The 20,127-nt window shown below is 47.9% G+C and overlaps 1 protein-coding gene across 4 annotated transcripts in view; it reads right to left on the minus strand.

Moving 5' to 3' along the window:
- Positions 1–14,415, minus strand: part of PRDM15 (PR/SET domain 15) — a 124,226-nt gene extending 109,811 nt beyond the window's left edge. For 3 of the 4 annotated variants that reach the window (XM_064279488.1, XM_064279487.1, XM_064279485.1), the window contains exon 1: positions 14,338–14,415. The gene's annotated coding sequence lies outside the window, so the exon portion shown is untranslated. The remainder of the gene's footprint in view (positions 1–14,337) is intronic. The other variant, XM_064279486.1, reaches the window with a different exon arrangement.
- Positions 14,416–20,127: the final 5,712 nt, after the last annotated feature.

Below are 20,127 nucleotides of genomic sequence, written 5' to 3' on the forward strand. Positions count from 1 at the left end.
ATAAGGCAAGAAACAGAAATAAAGGGCATCCAAATTGGTAATGAAGAAGTTAAACTGTCCTTATCTGTGGATGTTCTGACACTATACATAGAAAACCCAAAAGACTGCATGAGAAAACTACTGGAACTACTAGACAGATTCAGCTGAGTACCAGGATACAATATAAACATACAAAAATCAGTTGGGTTCCTATACACCAATAAAGAGAACGATGAAAAGGAAATCAGGAAAACAATACCATTTATAATGGCCCTAAAAATAAAATACTTAGGAATAAATCCAACCAGGAATGTAAAAAACCTATACAAAGACAACTATAAAACACTACTGTAAGAAACCACAAGATATCTACATAAATGGGAAAACATACCATGCCCATGAATAGGTAGACTCAACATTGTGAAAACGACAAGTCTACTCAAAGAGATTTACGAATATGAATAATCTCAATCCAAATACCAACAGCATTATTTAAAGAGATGGAAAATCTTATCATTAACTTTATATGGAAAGGGAAGAAGCCCTGGATAAGTAATGCTCTATTGAAGAAGAATAAAGTAGGAGGACTCGCGCTACCTGACCTCACAACCTGCTATACAGCTACGGTACTCAAAACAGCCTGGTACTGGTACAACGACAGATACATTGACCAATAGGTGAGAACTGAGAAGCCAGATTTAGATCCATCTACCTATGGTCACCTGATATTTGGCAAGGGCCCAAAGTCCATCAAATCGGGAAAAAACAGTCTTTTGAACAAACAGTGCTGGCAAAACTGGACGTCCATCTCCAAAAAAATGCAACAGGATCCACACCTCACATCAAATACAAAAATTAATTCAAAATGGATTAAAGACCTAAATATAAAGCCAAAAACTATGAAGTTCATAGAAGAAAAAATAGGATCAACACTACAGGCCCCAATATACAGCATTAACAGGATACAAACCACAACCAACAACACCCAAACTCCAGAAGATAAGCAAGATAAATGGGATCTTCTTAAAAATTAAACACTTATGCTCATCAAAAGACTTCACCAAAAGAGTTAAAAGAGCACCTACAGACTGGGAAAAAAAATTTGGGCTATTACAAATCAGACAAAGGTCTAATCTCTAAAATCTACAAGAAAATCCAACACCTCTACAACAAAAAGACAAATAATCCAATTAAGAAATGGGCAAAAGAAATGAACAGACACCTCACCAAAGAAGACATTCAAGTGGCCAACAGATTTATGAGGAAATGCTCGTGATCACTAGCCATTAAAAAAGCCATTAGAGAAATGCAAATCAAAACCACTATGAGATACCACCTCACCTCAGCATTACCGGCACGAATCAAAAAAAAAGGAAATAAATGTTCGATAGGCTGCGGGGAGATCGGAACTCTTAGGCACTGCTGGTGGGAATGCAAAATGATACAACCATTTTGGAAAACATTATGGTGCTTCATCAGAAAGCTAGAAATAGAAATACCATATGATCCAGCAATTCCACTCCTAGGAATATATCCCAAAGAAATAAGAATCATCACACGAACAGACATATGTACACCCATGTTCACTGCAGCATTATTTACAACAGCAAAAATATGGAAACAACCAAGATGCCCATTAACAGAAGAATGGGTAAACAAACTGTGGTACACACAGAATGGTGTATTATACAACTATAAAGAACAATGAATCTGTGAAGCATCTCAAAACATGGAGGAATCTGGAGGACATTATGCTCAGAGAAATAAGTCAATCACAAAAGTACAAATATTGTATGAGACCACCATTGGTAAAAACTCATGAAAAAGTTTACATACAAAAAGCAACAATCTTTGATGGTTATGAGGGTGGGACGGGATGGGGATGGAAAAAACACTAAACAGACAACAGTTAAATGGTAACTTTGGTGAAGTACTGTCTTAGTACACAATACTGGGGAAGCCAGCACAACTTGTACAAGTCAAGGTCATGGAAGCTCCATAGACACATCCACACTCCCTGAGGGACCGAACTGCTGGGCTGAGGACTGTGGGGACTTGATCTCCGGAAACATCTGGCTCAATTGGCATAAAATAGTTCATAAAGAAAATATTCTACACTCTACTTTGGTGGGGTCTTAAAAGCCTGTAAGCAGCCATCTAGGATACCCCACAGGTCTCACCTCTTCAGGAGCAAGGAAGAATGAGAAAAACTAAAGATACAAGGGAAGGATTAGTCCAAAGGACTAATGGACCACATCTACCGTGGCCTCCACCAGGCTGAGTCCAGTACAACCAGATGGTGCCTGGCTACCACCACTGACTGCTCTGACAGGGATCACAATAGAGGGCCCCAAACAGAGCTGGAGAAAAATGTAGCACAAAATTCTAACTCAAAAAGAAAGCATAGACTTGCTGGCCTGACAGAGACTGGAGAAACCCTGAGAGTTTGGCCCCTGGACATCCTTTCAGCTCAGTAATGAAGTCACTCCTGAGGTTCACCCTTCAGCCAAAGATTAAACAAGCCCATAAAACAAAATGAGACTAATGGGGCACACCAGCCCAGGCGAAAGGACTAGAAGGCAGGAAGGAACAGGAAAGCGGGTAATAGGGAGCCCAAGGTTGAAAAGGGAGAGTGTTGACATGTCGTGGGGTTGTTAACCAATATCATGAAACAGTATATGTACTAACTGTTTAATAAGAAACTAGTTTGTTCTATAAACCTTCATCTAAAATACAATTCAAAAAAAAAAAAAAAAAGACTTTACCAAGAAAGTGAAAAGACAAGATACCAATTGGGAGAATATCTTTGGAAACCATATAAGAATCTAATAACTGATAAGAATTTAATAACCAAAATATATATATAACTTTGACGACTTAACAACAAAAAAACAAATACCCCAATCAAAATATGGGCAAAGGACTTGAACAGACATTTCACCAAAGAGGATATTCAAATGGCCAACAAACACATGAGAAGACCTCGATGTCATTAGCTATTAGAGATGCAAATCAAAACTACAACGAGATACCACTTTCCCTCCACTAGGATGGCTAGTAGTTAAAAAAAAGGAAAATAATAAATGTGGGCAAAAACAAAAAAAAACCCAGTGCTGTCGAGTCAATTCTGACTCATAGCAACCCAAGGATGTGGGAAATTGGGACCATTCTCCATTGCTGGTGGGAATGCAAAATGATACAGCCATCGTGAAAACAGTATGGTGTTTCCTCAAAAAAACTAAAAATAGTGCTACTATATGACCCAGCAAATCTACTCTGAGATATATACACAAGGGACTTGAAAACAATGACATGAACAGATGTACGTACAACCAAAAGTGGAAATAACCTAAATGCCCATCAACAGATGAATGGATAAGCAAAATGTGGTACATATATACAAGATTTTTTTTTTTTTTTACAATGGAAAACCACTCAACCAGAGAGAAAAATGAAGTCCCGATACATGTTACAACGTGGATGGAGCCTGAAGACATTATATAGAGTGAAATAAGTCAATCACAAGAGGACAAATATTTTACCACCTCACTTATATAAAAAGGCACGAACAGGGAAAGGAATAGAGACCAAAGTTTATTAGTGGCTAACAGGGGCAGAACGGAGGGGGAATCGGGAGGTTATTGTTTATGGAACACAGAGTTTTGGATGAAGGTGATGGAAAATCCACACTGAGTAAGGGTAAGGGGTGCACAGCCTATTAAAGTAATTGATGTCAATAAGTTGTATACCCGTCAGAAGTTTAATTGGTGTCTTAGTTATCTAGGGCAGCTGTAACAGAAATATAACAAGTAGATGGCTTAAAAAAAAAAATTATTCTCTAACGGTCTAGTCATTAGAACAGCATAAGGGGGTACTACGTGGTTTAAAGTCAGGAAAGGTGTGTGTCAAGGTTGTATCCTTGCACCATACTTATTCATTCTGTATGCTAAGCAAATAATCCCAGAAGCTGGACTATATGAAGAACGGGGCATCAGGACTGGAGGAAGACTCCTTAACAGTCTAGAAGCTTCTCAGCACAGTCTTCTGAAAACTAAACAATAATTTAGGTTAATTAGTAAAGAATGTCTGCCTTAAGCATTGTGATTTTTAAAGACCTATCTATCTTTTTTATCTATCTACAGGGACTCCAACAAGTAGACTGGCAACTCAGGGGCAGGGAGTTTACGTTAATGGAGAGGGAATAATTCAGAAAAAGAGGGTGAGAATGGTTGTACAACTTGAAGAATATCATCAATGTCATTAAATTGTAAACGTAGAAATTGTTGAATTGGTGTATGTTCTGCTGAATATATTCTCAACAATAATAAAAATAAATTATTAAAAACAAAACAAAAAAACTATCATTCCACAGCACAGACCTCAGGTGAGTTGGTAGAAGGGTAGAACCTGGTTTTGCTACATGAGGCCTGTGACTAGGGTCTCAGTTTGGGCTCTGCTGTTTGCTAGATCTGAAAAACCTTGAGTAAATTATTTCCCCTTGATGGCCTTAGTCTCCTCAGCTGTAAAATGGGAGGGCTGCACTATATGCTGAGTTCTTTTCCAGCCTGTACAGGTATGATTTTTAAATTCAGCTCATCATTGCAACCTCATAAAACAGTGATTCTCAAACATTTTCATCCCACAATCCTCTACTCCCACAGAAGAAACAGTAAAACACAGCAGTGCTGCTGGTCTACCATTTAACAAAGCTCAAATTCATGAATTTGGTGTTGACAGTTCTATAGACTGATTCTAACTTCCCTTTCTGTGAAATCTTATTTCCTATTATACATGGCAATTTGCTCCAGGCAAATCAAGTGATTTTCCATGCCCCAAGGTTTTTCATTTCTGGGCTTTTTCCTGACAGTCTGTTGCCTTGTAAGCCCCACCCTAGCACTGGCACCTGCCCACTGTCTCAGGCTGGATTCAACTCTCTTGCTCTCTCTTTCTCTGGGAGCACTTGATATTTTTAAAGTCACAGGCTGTCACTGTTTATGCTCATACCCTTTCCCCCCTACTAGAGTGAGCACATGTGAGGCAGTGGTGGTTCAATGGTAGAATTCTCACCTTTCATGCAGGAGACCAGGGTTCGATTCCTGGTCAAGGTACTTCATGTGTAGCCACCAGCTATCTGTCATCAGAGGCTTGCGTGTTGCTATGGGTTGAGACCAACTCAATGGCAGCTGTCATGGACTGAATCGCGTCCCTCCAAAAATATGATTCCCAGTATTGTGTGGTCGTCCTCCATTTTGTGATTGTAATTTTATGTTACAGAGGATTATGGTGGGATTGTAACACCACCCTTACCCAGGTCATATTTCTGATCCAATGTAAAGGGGGTTTCCCTCAAGAGAGAAAAGGAAAGGGAAGCAAGCAGAGAAGGGGGACCTCATATTACCAAAAAAGCAACACCGGGAGCAGAGTGCATCCTTTGGGCCTGGGGTCCCTGTGCCTGAGGAGCTCCTAGACCAGGGGAAGACTGAGGACAAAGACCTTCCTCCAGAGCCTTCCCCTGGGGCTGACGCCTTGAATTTGGACTTGTAGCCTGCTAGGCTGTGAGAGAACAAATTTCTCTTTGCTAAAGCCATCCACTTGAGGAATTTCTGTTACAGCAGCACTAGATGACTAAGCGGCTAACAACAACAAAGTTTAAGCGAGCAGATATGAGGCAGAATTCAAGTCTGACAGGTCACCACACTTCCCCAGCCAAGCCACACGAGGCCCAGTGACTATATGTTGAATGTTGCATCATCTCGAGACTAACTTCCAAAGTGCCACATCATCTAACCCGCCAGCTGACCATCCAAGATCTTAAGGTTCACAGAAGTGGACCCAGGAGGCCCACCCCGTCTCCATATATTGTAAAACATGAAAAAACGGGGCCATTGGCTATGTCACCATGAATAAGGAAACCGCAGCTCTCCAAACTTTGGTTGGGTTACAGCACCTCAACATGGTCCTATGCTGGCTTTTGTCGCCTGAAAAATGACCAAGGCCAGGAGAAGAGTCCTCCTGTCCTCCTGGGGTCACCTGGACTCCACCACTAAGGCTCTCTTCCTCCACGCAGTTAGTCCAGACTCCTGCTGTCCACCGGTCTATGCTCACACAGTGGCACACGCCTACCTGGTAACAGGTGTGGAAATGGCTATCCTTTCAACACTGAACTCCCTTTGAACCTTTGTCAAACGGTCCCTTAGTGGTATAAATGGTCAATGCGCTCAGCTGCTAACTGAAAGGTTGGAGCTTTGAGTCCATCCAGGGGCACCTCCGAAGAAAGGCCTGGTAATCTACTTCCAAAAGATCAGCCACTGAAAACCCTGTGGAGCACAGTTCTACTCTGACAACATGGGGTCGCCATGAGTTGGGGTCACCTTGATAGCAACAGGTGATGTGTATGTGTACACACACACATATATATACACAAAGTTTTTATTTTAAAATAATTATACCTTTACAGAAAGCTGGGAAAATGTATAGGAAGGTCCGGAGTCCCCTTCACTGTTTCCGTTAACATCTCACATAAATACAGTACAATGTCAAACCAGGAAATCGACAGCGGCGCAGTTGAGAAAGCTCACTCAGGTTTTACCAGCTGTGTGCGTGTGTGTGCTTCGTGCAATGTTATCACATGTGTGTATTTGTGTAACCACTATCATAATCAAGATACAAAACTTTTTCCTCACTATAGTGTTCCCTTATCCCAGTGTAACCACAGAAACCTTGGTGGCGTAGTAGTTAAGTGCTATGGCTGCTAACCAAAAGGTTGGCAGTTCAATCCACCAGGCATTCCCTGGAAACTCTATGGGGCAGTCCTCCTCTGTTCTATAGAGTTGCTATGAGTTGGAATCCACTGGACGGCAATGGTTTGGGGTTTTTTTTTGGTTTTCAGTGTAACCACACCCAGCCCAGCCATCCTTAACCCCTGGCTCCAGTTATCTGTTCTCCATCTCTACGTGGTGTTACTTCAAGAATGTTAAATAAATAGATTCAGACATTATGTAATCTTTTAGGACTGGCTTTTATCATTCAGTGTAATTCCTTGAGATTCATCCAAGTTCTGGCATCTACCCATAGTTTATTCTTTATTGCTGGGTAGTAGTTTTTGTTTTTTTTTTTTTAGTAGTCCACGCTACAGATACCACCGTTTTTTACATTCACCCCTTGAAGGGCATCTGGGTTGTTTCCAGTGTTTGCCGATTTTGCACAGAGCTTCTCTGAGCATTTGTACCCAGGTGTTTGCAGGAATGTAAGTTCTCATTTCTCACGCTCGGGAGTACAATTGCTAGCTCAGATAATAAGTGCATGTCTGCCTTAATAACTGCCAAACTATTTTCCACAATGCTTGTAGGACATACAGTTTTTAAACTTACAAAGAACCAAAGGCCTTGAAACACCACTTCTCAAAGACAGACTCTGTCCAAAAGGGTCGGCTCCCTTCTCCCAGAAAGTAGGCGGGAAGGGAAAGTCCTACCAAGTATCCCATGTAAACCTGTTGCCATCAAGTTGATTCTAACTCAGAGTGACCCCATAGGACAGAGCAGAACTGCCCCATATGGTTTCCAAGACTGTAATCTTTACGAAAGCAGACTGCCACATCTTTCTTCCGCGGAGCGCTGATAGAGTTGAACCTCTGACCTTTTGGTTAATGGCTGAGTGCTTAAACACTGCACCACTGTCTTAGTCATCTAGTGCTGCTATAACAGAAATACCACAAGTGGATGGCTTTAACAAAGAGAAATTCATTCTCTCACAGTCTAGTAGGTTACAAGTCCAAATTCAGGATGTCGGCTCCAGGGGAAGGCTTTCTCTCTCTGTCAGCTCTGAAGGAAGGTCCTTGTCATCAATCTTCCCCTGGTCAAGGAGCTTCTCAGGTGCAGGGACCCCAGGTCCAAAGGATGCACTGTGTTCCTGGTGCTGCTTTCTTGGTTGTATGAGGTCCCCCTGTGTCTCTGCTTGCTTCTCTCTTTTATATCTCAGAGATTGCCTCAAGCCACAATCCAATCTTGTAGGTTGAGTCCTGCCTCACTAACACAACTGCCGCCCATCCTCCCCCATTAACATCACAGAGGCAGGATTTACAACAAGTAGAAAAGTCACACAATACCGGGAATCATGTGCCAGCCCAAAAGGTACACACATTTTTGGGGGGACACAATTCAATGGTGACAGCCATCTAATCCCATGCAGAACCTACACAAATCATGACCTGAAAAGCTGCTCTACTTCCAACACGTTTGCCTGGGGCAACATCATGGGTGGAGGTCACTGAATGCAGGTTTTCTGATGATAATTACCATCACAAACAGCTGCACCTGTCATCCGCAGGCAGGCGGGCGGGCCAGGCTGAACAGCTAAAACAGGCAGCAACTTAGCACGTGTCTCAGGTAAAGAAAACCATCGTCTGAGAAATGCAAGCTCCAAGGTTACATTGCTGTTGTGAGCTGCCGTGAAGTCAGCCCCCAATTCATGGTGACCCCACACGCAACGTGACACAACGCTGCCCAGGCCCGCGTTACTCCCCTGATCGATTACAGATTGGACCACCGTGAACCACGGGGTTTTCCTTAGCAGATCGCTAAGTGTTTCTTCCTAGTTCATCCGAGTCAGGAAGCTTGGCTAAAACGTGTTCAGCATCGTAACAACACACAAGTCACCACTGACAGATGGGTGGTGGCTGCACACGAGGTACACTGGCCGGGAATCGAACCCGGGTCTCCCACATGAAAGGAAAGAATTCTACCATTGAACAACCACTGCCTTCCCAATTTCACCTCAAACTCAAAACCCATACCCATTGCTGTTGAGTCAATTCTGACTCAGAAAGACCCTAGAGGCTAGAGTAGAACTGCCCCCATGGGGTTTCCAAGGCTGCAATCTTTACAGAAGCAGATTGCCACATTTTTCTATTGTGAAGCGGCTGGTGGGTTTAATCCACCCATCTTTCAGTTAGCAACCAAGTGTTTAAGGCCATGGAAATATGAAAATGCTGAGCCTTCTATGCCTATCAGCCCCCACAGGCCCTGGAAGAAGGGAGGGCAGGACCCGGAGCTCTCTCGTCTCCTGATTCAACAGGACAAGGCATCTCAGCGGCCTCCACGTGACCCCGAGCTGCCCAGAGCCAGTCCGTGGGCCTCTCTCAATCCCCCATCACTCATAACCTGCTTCCCAGCCTCCATGCCCCCCTCCTCTAGCTTTCTCTTCCAGAAACTCTCTCCCTCCAAGTGTCAAACTCCTATCCAAACTTCCAAACGTCTCCTCCTCTCTGAAGCCTTCCTAGCCTGCTCCTTCCCCGCCCAAATCATTACCCACACAGATGCACCACACCCACCTTCCCATGGAGCCCCAATGCCACCTGTCCCTTCCTGATAACGCGCCTCTCCCTGCAGCACCTAATGACACCCTGGGTCCTTCCCATCAGTCTCAGTCAGCCCTTGCTCATTAAAAAAAAAAAAAAAAAAGGTGAGTTTTCCTTGGCATCACCTCTCCCTCCAGCCACAATGCCCCATTCTGTTTCCCTTTATTGCAAATGGTCTAGAAGGAGCTATGTTCGCTTCTTCACCTCCCATCCCCTCTTGGAGAGGCTCCAAAGGAGATTTTGCCCCCACTACTCCAGGGAGTCCCTAGGTAGCGAAAACAGTAAAGAGCTCCACTGTTAGCTCGAAGGTTGACAGTTCAAACTCACCCAGAGGTGCCTTGGAAGACAGGCTTGGGGATCTGTTTTGGAAAGATCACAGCCTTGAAAGCCCCATGGAGCAAGCAGTTGTACTCTGCACACATGGGGTCGCCATGGGTCGGACTCAACTCAATGGCAACTAATAACAACATCATTCCAGGGAAGCGCCCTGATAAGATGCCCTTCACTTTGTGGTCCCCAACCAGCCATCACACCCTTCCTCCCGTGGCCTCCTGATTTTCTTCCCACGTCAAGGCTGCTGCTTCCTAACACCCTCTGCTGTTGATGTGTGTCCATCGTCTGTCCAGGGAGAGAACCCAGGCTGACTCCTTGGTCCTCTCTCTCATTACCATCACCCACCCCCTAGCAACCGAACCTCATCACATCCCAAATCAGCCCTCCTGGCCCCACCTCGCCCTCCCTGAGTCCCAGGCTCCAACTCCAACGCTCCCCCAGACACCAGAGGCATCTGGCCAATGTGCCAATATCCCCATGGAAAAGTTTTATAAAACACGATTCCCCACACTTCCACTGACAGCTTAAACCGCTCGGCACTAGTTTAAACAGCCGTTAGGGATGTCCGGAAACCCTGGTGGTACAGTGGTTAAGAGCTACATCTGCTAACCAAAAGGCTGGCAGTTCGAATCCACCAGGTGCTCCTTAGAAACTCTACGGAGCAGTTCTACTCTGACCTATAGGGTTGCTATGAGTCGGAACTGACTCGATGGCAATGGGTTTTTTTTTTTTTTTAGGGATGTTTTGACCAGCGATGGCAGTGGGTTTTGGGTTATTGTAAATACTGACGTTTTAAAGTAAGACAGTTACGCCGCTCTTCTAAAAGCTAGGCTGGAATCTAAGCACCACAGCCACATCCACCATCAGTTTACAGAGGATGTAAGCAGGCTCTCCTTTCACCACCAGAAAGCTTACAACAGCTGAGAACACGTACCGCCATGACTACAGAATTTAAACCTGCCGTCCTAGACTTGTGCTTGAGATCATCCTACCGATCACCCGACGTACTTCTTTGCAATGCAAAAATGCAACCAAGTTGAATAATTTTTTATTTTCTTTGACCACAAGACTGTGCTAAAAAAAATTCTTCCAGATTGAGTTATCATTATGATAACTGGAACACAACTGATTGAGACAGAAATGTGGCATACATTTTTATAAATAATTACCTAACATAAAAGGTGTGTATAATGAAGTGAAAGGAGCCCTGGTAGTGCAGTGGTTAAGTGCTCAGCTGCTAACCAAAAGGCTGGTGGTTTGAATCCACCAGTGGCTCCGTGGGAGAAAGATGTGGCAGTCTGCTTCCATAAAGGATACAGCCTGGGAAACCCTGTGGGGCAGCTCTACTCTGTCCTACAGGGTTGCTACGGTCAGAATCGACCCGACAGCACGCAGCAACAACATAACGAAGTGGATAGGGTTTTTTTCCCAAACAGTTCACACGCCATGGACGGATAATACTTAATGCTATAGTGAGATGATTCATCTTCAGCTGTGTTCCTGTTTTCTGCCTTGATACACATCAGGGCACAGATACCTCGCTCCCAAGGACCCAAGGGGACAGTGTTCCTCAATACCTGGCCCTTCTGAGTTACATGCAAAGACCACAGTGACTTTTAACCAACAATCACTGCAAACGCCCACCAGTCCACAGCTCCTGGGTCAAAAGTTCAGGACCCCTTCAATCTGTTGAAAACCAGGGGTTTGTTGCTCCACTGTGGAGTCCCCCTTCACCCCACAGTTGTTGGGATCCTGAGGTTTCCATACCTCGAGATTTGGGATGGTTGAGAGGTCATGGCCTCCTGGACAGTGAGGAGGGGGCCCTCTCTCAGGCAGGGAGGGAGGGAGTGCAGAGGGAAGGTGAGGACCTTGGCCTGGTGCAAAGGTTTTTCCCATCCACAGGGGCACTGTGACATCTCAAAGGTAATAGGGCCCCTGGCTGCCCCTGCCGTCCACATCCATCAGCTGCACCTCCAGTCACCCACTGCTCATTCCCACCAAGTGCTGTCTAGCTCTAGAAGTATACTTTGATCCGAGATGAATGCTTAGGTGCTTTGGGCTCCTTGGCATTTTATACAAAAGCTAGAGAAAGACTTGAGATCCCATTAATAATGTTGTTCGTTAGCATCGAGTCGGCTCCGATTTGTGGGGACCCCATGTACATCAGAATGAAATGCTGCCCGGTCCTGTACCAGCTTCATGGTCTTTGCCCTCTTGAGTCCACTGTTACAGCTATTGTGTATTTTGAGCACCTTTCAGCCTAGGGAGCTCATCTTTCAGCTCTTGATAGGACAATGCTCTGTTATGACCATAGGGTTTTCATTGGTTAATTTTCAGAAGTAGGTTGCCAGGCCTTTCTTCCTAGTCTGTCACCTTGTAGTTATACTTATGCCCACCAAGCAGGGCCTTTCAGTCTTGTTCTCGACAGCGCCTGGCACATGGTAGGTGTTCAGCAAATAATGAATGAATGTGTGGCTGAATAAATGAGTGTGCACAGGAACCCTTTGAGGTGAGTTGGACAGATGTCACCTACACTTCGCAAATAAGAAACAGAGGCTGCGAAAGCATTAGGTTACTGCTCACAATCTCAGCCTCTGAAAACACATGTATAAGGACCAGTTCCCTTAAATTTCCGACATAGAAGGAATATTCTTTTTCCTGGCCTTCTGCACAGATGACATAGAAAGAATGACCCATGAGTGGCGCATGCCCAGTGAACAGACTCCACCTCAAAGACAATCAGTGAAAGAAAAATCTATCAGCCTTGTAGTTGGGGCTGATTTTACTTATTTGTCTTCCAGAGAAATAACCATTTCTCCTGCTTCTGAAATTGAACGTATTACGATGTTACTGGCTGTAACTTTCTTACAAAAAATATGAATCACAGATATCAGCAAAAGGGGAAAAAAAAGCAAACTCTATAAAGGGGAAAATTTAGAAAAATGTTTCCCTTTCAAGATTCAAACTATTATTCTGCTCTTTTTTCCCCTAAATGTATTTTGCTCTCGTTGAGAACATAACACAGCAAGGCGCACACCAATTCAACAGTTTCTACATGTGCGATTCAGCGACACTGATGACATTCTTTGGGTTGTACAACCAACCTCACCCTCCTTTTCTGAGTTGTTCCTCCCTCAGCAGCATGAACTCGCTGCCCCCTAAGGTTCCTATCTAATCTTTGCTGTTGCTTTTTGTCAATTTGTTCCCATACAGATAGTTCTTAAAAGAGCCAATTGCTCAAGGCAAACCTTTTTTTTTTTACTAGTTAAGTTAAACTACTGTTCGGTGTTAAGATGACTGCACAGGATATTTTTTGTTTAAGTTTAAAGATTACCCAGGGTCTGCTGTCTCTTAGTCATTCACGTAAACCAGCTCTGTCAAGTAAATCCAAGGAAGCAGAGTGGAGCTCTGAAAATGTGGAGAATGTGAAATTGTCCAGGTTTGAAACAAAATGTGTGTGTGGGGGGAGGGGCTCACGCTTTTAAAAATGAAGTTTTTACAGTCAGTGCAGGCGCTTCAGAGTGAGTTCTCCACCACTGCCTTTTAGGATTTATCAGAAAAGCTGTTACTTTTTATTTTTCCGCGTTAAAATTTATCTTCAAACTGGTAAGTCTGGGATTTTCAGTGGGTTCAGAAACGCGTCTTGGCAGGTTTGAGTACCTACACCGGTCCACATGACCCCGACCGCACGCTGCTTTTTACCGTTTTAACCCACTCTTGGTGGCCCGGGGGGAGGGGGCGCAGTTTCTGCGCATTTGTGACCAACACTCGCCCACTATATTAAGATTGTAATAAAGGTAAATAAATAACAACCATAACCATCAGGTGGGTCGCTATATGCACAATGACTTTTCATTTGTCGCCTCAAAACTGACCTCACCCCAACACCTCGCCCTCCTCCCGCACGTGGCTGACGACCCCCTGCTGGCGCGGGGCGGGGCCAGCCTCACCTGTGCGGCCACCCACCCCGGGGGCGGGCACACGTCACCTGTCCATCGTTCTCACCACCTGCCCTGAGTCACTGTAAGGTTTGGAAACATGAAACGCAGGTTTTCTTGGGGGTGTCTGGGGACCTGCTACACTTAGGGCGGGGGGCGGTGGGTGAGGGGTGCAGGGACCCTCCCCCGAGTCCACACCTGGGCTGTCCCCGAGGGCAGGGAGGGAAAAGTGACATCGGGAAGGACCGTCGGCGACCCAGGTGCCCGCCCGGGGGAGGCGGCCGCACGGGCGCGGCGGGCCAGGGTCGCCGGGAGCCCCCCGCCCGTGCCTCCCGGCCCGCAGCCCCGCAGCCCCTGAGTCCCGCACTGGGCGGGCTGGCGGGCCGGTGGGGCCTGGGCCGGGCTGGGCCGGGCTGAGTCCCGGACGGCGGCCGCCCTGTGCGGCCGGCCCGGAGCGCCCGCGGGGGACCCGGCGGCGGCGGCGCGGCGGGCGCGCAGGGCGATCCCGGAGCGGCTCCGCGGAATCCAGCCGGGTTTTGACTCCGATCGCCACCGGGCCGAGCCGGCGAATGTAACAAAGAACAGTCGGCATGGCGGCTGGACCGGGGCGGGCGGGCCGCGGGCGGGCGAGCCGGGGACCGGGCGCGCGGGACAGCGGGGCGCGGGCGGGGGCCGGGGCCTGGGGCGGCGCACGCCGGGGCGGGCGGTGCGGGACGCGGCCCGGGGCTTTACCTGCCTGTGGAATGTACAGAGCGGGGTCGGATCCTGACTCCGGGTTGCGATCCGCTCCGGAAACTGCGCAGCACCGGAAGCCAGGGGGCGGCGGTGGAGCATTGTGGGAGTTGTAGTTCGCGGGCGGCCGGGGCAGAGAACTTGGGAGCAGGCGGCGTGGACGGCGCGCGGGAGCGGGCCTGGGAACAGGGCGGCGTGGACCCGGGAGTGGGCGGTGTGGACGGGGGCGCGAGCTAGGGAGCGGGCGGAGTGGACGGAACACGGGCCCCTTTGACGGGGGCGTGGGCGGCGGGCCTCCCCGGGTCCGCTGGGTGTCGCGGGTCGGATTCTGGTCGCTGGGGGCGTCGGGGGGCTGCGCGCGGCTCCCACCCGCGTGGCTTGTCCCCGACCCCGCGTCCCCCGGCGGCGGCAGCTCGCACGGCCTCCCTCACCCGTCTTCTGGTGGCTGCGTGGAGCCTTAATGCCTTTTTTAAAGTGGTGGGTGGAAGCGGGGGTCGGATTTTTCTCCAGAGCGGGTCTGGGATTTCCTGCGGGTCATGAGTGTCCGGTGGGTGGCTGCCGGAGCGCCGTGTCCCCAGCCCATTTAAAACACACAAACACTTCCGCAACGCCAAGCATCCAGTCCCCCGAGGCCTGGCGAGGCCCAGCTCCTTGCTGGTGAGTGAAGAGTGGGGTTGGAGTCCCTGCGGAGTGGGCTCCTGAAATCCACACCTGTGTTACTGCGCCCTGCCCACGTCCCCAGCCCTGCTGGTGGCCCTCTAGACCCCGTCCCTCGAATGGACATGCAGTCACAAACTGCTGGCCGTAGGAGGGTCCCTAGAGAGCTTTCAGCCTACTCCTGGCATCTGGGATTCAGAGAAGCGAACTGCCTTGTTCATTTCTGCCTAGCAAAAACTGCTAGGTGAAAAGGGAGATGATAAGCTAAGGAGAGAGAATATGGAATTGATACCACACAGGGCTCAGTGATACCCTCACATACGTAAAGCTCTTAGGAACCAATAGAAAAAGGAGCAGAGTCAATGAACGGTTCGCAGGAAAGAAACCACACTGGCTCTTAAGCTTATGGAAAGCTATTCAATTATACTGTAATAAGCGAAAACATTACACATCATTTTTGTCGAATTAACGAAGATCAAAAAGTTTAATCGCGTTATTTGAGGAGGCTGTAGGGAAACAAGCTCTCATCCTTTGCTGGTAGGAGAATTGAAATTGCACAGGCAGGACTTCATCCTTTAGACACCTGTATGAAATGGCTCGTGTATAAGCTTCGTTTGGCTTTTTTTTCCCTAGGTGCTTGTGGGTCAGCTTCAACTCACTGAGACCCTATGTGTGTCAGAGGAGACCCGTGTTCCACAGGGTTTTCAGTGGCTGATTTTTTAGAAGTGGATCACCAGGTCTTTCAAGGTGCCTCTGGGTGGACCCAAACCACCAACCTTTCCGTTAGCAGCCTAGCACTTTATGATTTGTGCCACCCAGGGACTCTTGTAGAAGGTTAATCATCAACTAGATACCCATCGAAAGGGAAGACTGTGACACATGATGGTACATACATAGGTGGGAGCGCTCTGCAGGTGAAGAGAGCATGATGAGTGTTTCACTGCTAGGGGGTCACTCCTCCCCCTTCCTGAGAGTACAACGGCTTCCCAGATGCACTGAGTCTGAACCATGGCCTTTGAGATGTGAGATGGCACCACCTGTCCATTCTCACCTCGGCCTTGCTCATATGCTGCCCAGCCATGGCATCCCCCACCTCCCCCCAACCTTCTTTCTGTTCCTCAAACAGTTTCTCGGGTCTTCTGCACGTGTTGAGCACTACCAGGTTTTCCATGACCATGTCTTCATCATTCGGGTCTTAGACCAAATGCTCCCCTAGTTCCCCGAGCGCCCTAGACTGACCAGTGCAGCTAAGGTAGACCCTACCCCACCGTCAGTACCTAGCCCTCCATGAGCAACCTGCACTTTCTTTTTTTAGAACTTATTGATTGGCATATGCACACAGCACCCTGCATTGTCAGGAGGTGACTGAAGCCAAGATCAGTATGTTCTCACAGACATCCCCTCCCAGGTCCTGTTCCGTCCGCCAACACTGGATCTTTGGCACATGGGGTGGGATAGGGGGAACAAGGTTTCTGTGTGTGCTCACGGAAGGATTATCAGCTGACACTCAGTGTTGCCCCACAGGGTGGGCTCTGTACTCAGCCCGGGGACGGGGGGAGACGGGACTTTGCATTCTAACCAGGGAGCAAGAGCAGCTGGTGAGTGATTCAGGGTGCAAAGACCTAGTGACGGGTCACAGTCGATGCCCTTGGAGGTGCCCTGGGTCATCCTCAGTGGCTGAAGCCACTTCATGGAGAAGGCAGAGCTTGAGTTTCCCTAGATTATTAGAGCAGTGAGTCAGAGGTGTGCTGGGGCCCAGGAGTGAACATTCCAGAATGCCCGCTGGTGGCCGAGGTGGATTGATTTGGCCAGTGTAGACTGGATTGTCAAGGGCACAGTGTTCACCTGGAGGTGACCTGCAGGAGAGCAGGTGGGGAAAGTAGGTGCAGAGGGGCACATGTGGCCTTCCAGAACTCACCAGTCTCCTCCAGAGTGCGGGCTCAGAGTAGATCCACAGTCACACAGGTGAGGCAACAGTGCAACCAACCCAGTCCCTAGACACCTGATTCCAAACGAGATGTATCTCCACGCCACCATGTAATATCCAGTCACAAGAGCGGAGATTCTGGAATCCTAGCTGGAAAGTCATCCTTCCAATGTCTGAGGCTCTCTCCACAGGGGGCTCTTCCTCTGACGTCTCAGCTCCCGAGTGACCAGTTCACAGTGGAAGGGGAGGTGCACCCCACACCCTGCACCTAACAGGAGTCAGGACAGCTGGGAGGAAGGGTGGGGGTGTGGGGGCTAAGACGGTGTTGTGGGTTGAATTGTCCCCCAAAAAGAACGTTGAAGTCCTGATCCCCAGTACTTGTTTGGAAATAGGGTCTTTAAAGATGCTATCAGTTAACACAAGGTCTTGCTGGAGGAGGGTGGGCCCTCATCCAATGACTGGTGACCTTGTAAAAGAGAAGAGACAGAGATGATGGGCATGTGAGACGGAGGCAGGAATTGGAGTAGTGCAGGCACATGTTAAAGATCGCCAGGAGCTGGAAGAGGCAAGGAAGGATCTTCCCCATGACCCTTCGGAGAGAGCGTGGCCCTGCTGACACCCTGAGTTCAGACTCCCAGGCTCCAGAACTGGGAGAGAATAAATCTCTGTTGTTCTAAGCCACCCAGTGTGTGGGACTTTATTAGGGCAGCCCCAGGAAACTAACGCAGGAGAGGTACTGGGACTGTCTGGTTATTTCCTCAGTGACCATGTCTCTAATCCTTGTCCTCTGACGCTTGGGCACCATGGGGTGGGAGGTCGGGGGAGGGGAGGTGGAGGCAGGAGAAACAAGAAAACATGGCTGGAAGAGACAAGACACCTGAAGGGGTTTGTATAGGACACCTTTGTGCACCCCCTCAGGCTCTGCTGTGCTCCGAGCCCAGTCACTGCAGTGAGCCCCTCATGAGGGTGCAGACACCATGCCCACCCGTGCTGTGGTGGCCCCTCTACTCCTCTAACCCCTTGCAGGGGCTCACTGTGCACTCACCATGGGCCACCCACTGGGCAGGCATTTGACACCTGGGCCACCCCTCTATCCCCAAGTGGACAGCGCTACCCAGAAGGTCCCTGTGGGTCCCACAGGGTCCCATGGCAGCCCCTCGTAGGTAGCCAGTCTGAACACCAGCCTCGTGCTGGGCCCCCCTCCCATTTTATTTCCATTGCACCCACTCAGTGCCCTGGCATCCCTCCCCAAGTGTGCCACCCACGTGCCACCCTTGTTCCAGGCTTCACCACCTGAGGAACCCAGGCTAAGGCAGACCCTGACTTGCAGCACCCACAATTCATGGTGACCCAAAGTCCCTGGAAACATTGACCTTCTATACAAAATGCTTTCAGCCCCAGGCAAAAACTGTTGCCTTTCAGTCGATTCCAACTCATGTGGACCCTGTGTGTTAGAGCAGAGCTGCTCCATAGGGTTCTCTTGGCTGTCATCTTTACAGAAGCAGATCACTGGGCCTTTCTTTCGTGGTGCAGCTGGGTGGGCTTTTGCCACCAACTTTTTGGTTGGTAGCCAAGTACATTTGTCCCTCAGGACCTGTGGGGAATTGGTTCCAGGACCCCCCACCTCGGATATCAAAATCCAAGGATGCTCAAGTCCCTTATATAAAATGAGGTGGTATTTGCATACAACCTACGCGCATCCTCCCGTAGACTTTAAATCATCTCTAAATTACTCATAATACCCAACACAACGTAAATGCTATGTAAATAGCTGTGCTACTGTATTGTTTAGGGAATAATGACAAGGCGCGAGGCGAACAATACTCAAAGGAGGAGTGCTGGAGAAAGACTGAGGATCTGTGAGTGGGGAAGGCCATAGCAGGGTGTGCCTACACAGGACTTGGTTCGTCTGGCTTCAGTGTGGTGCTCGCATGCCACAAATTCCAGTTTTGCTTTTTGGAACTTTTTTTTTCCTTGAATATTTTCGATCCAGGGTTAGTTGAATCCGCGGATGTGGAACCCGTGGATACGGAGGGCGTCTGTACAAACCATCTGCAGCACCCAGGGACCCAGGCAAACATGATGCCAAACGGGCTTATAAGTCTTCTAAGAAGAATGCTAGGAGAGAAGTCGTTTGCCAAGTGCTAAGCAAAGAAGAAGTAAAAATGAGCAGTGGCTCATCTCTCCTTTCACACAGCTGACTGCGATGGGTGGTCACACACAGTGACCTTGGAGGCATTCTGTAAAATAAAGCCAGTAATTCAGAGACGCTGGGAGAAGACCGCAGGGCTTCCAAAGCAGCACAGGACTCAGGGCAAAGACAGCTCAGTGCTTGGTGCTTTCATGTGCATGTTTATTTCCTTAAAAGACCGTTCATGCTCCAGCCACACTGTCTCCAAGTGGACCCGTCCACAACTGAACTGCACTGGTTTGGTGCAGGACCCTAACTTTAAAGTGCTACCCAGGAATACAATCATTTGTAATGCAAATTTATCACCAAACTGGATCATCAAGCCGCCACATATCTAGAAAACCTTTTTTTTTTTTAACATAAGGTTGACGTAACATCGAGGAAAAAAAATTACAAAGCTAAAATATAAATGGTGCATGACTGACCAGTTGGTAGCTGAGCAAACTGGGCACTTTGCTGGACTTCTAATGCCTCCTCACACATAAAACAGGGATGCTAAGAAATTTACCCAAAGGTCACCTGAGTTTACTTTGCAGGACTTGACTGTGTCCTTGTCACCGAGCCAGTTGCTTTGGTAATCACATCAGGCAGGTTTTGGGCAGTGAAGAGAGGGTCTGGTGTCTGGGTCTACACTGGCACTGAGCTCAGGTTCCTATCCGGTAGAGATAGGTGTTCTGAGTCCCAACGTCCACCAACTTATACTCTGAGGTCTCAGGACCGAGGGCCTGGAGATTATGACTGAGAAGACACCCGCATTTGTTGGCAGCAATGTCAATTCACCTTTCCCTTTCTGCTCAAGGAGAAAATCCAGAACCCTTCTCTAGGCAGGCCAGTAAAACCCAATCAAAAAACGAGGCAAGCACCTAATCTGTAACCGGTTGACAGCGACTGGCCAAGTCACAGAGGAATCACGGGCTGGTGTTGAACTTCAACTTGATTTTAATAAAGTGCTCCTCTAAACGCTTTTCCTCACAGCAGGTATTCAACTGAAACAATGAAATTGCTACTTTTGTTA

Source organism: Loxodonta africana, chromosome 2, assembly GCF_030014295.1.
Source record: "Loxodonta africana isolate mLoxAfr1 chromosome 2, mLoxAfr1.hap2, whole genome shotgun sequence".
Taxonomy (NCBI): Eukaryota; Metazoa; Chordata; class Mammalia; order Proboscidea; family Elephantidae; genus Loxodonta; species Loxodonta africana.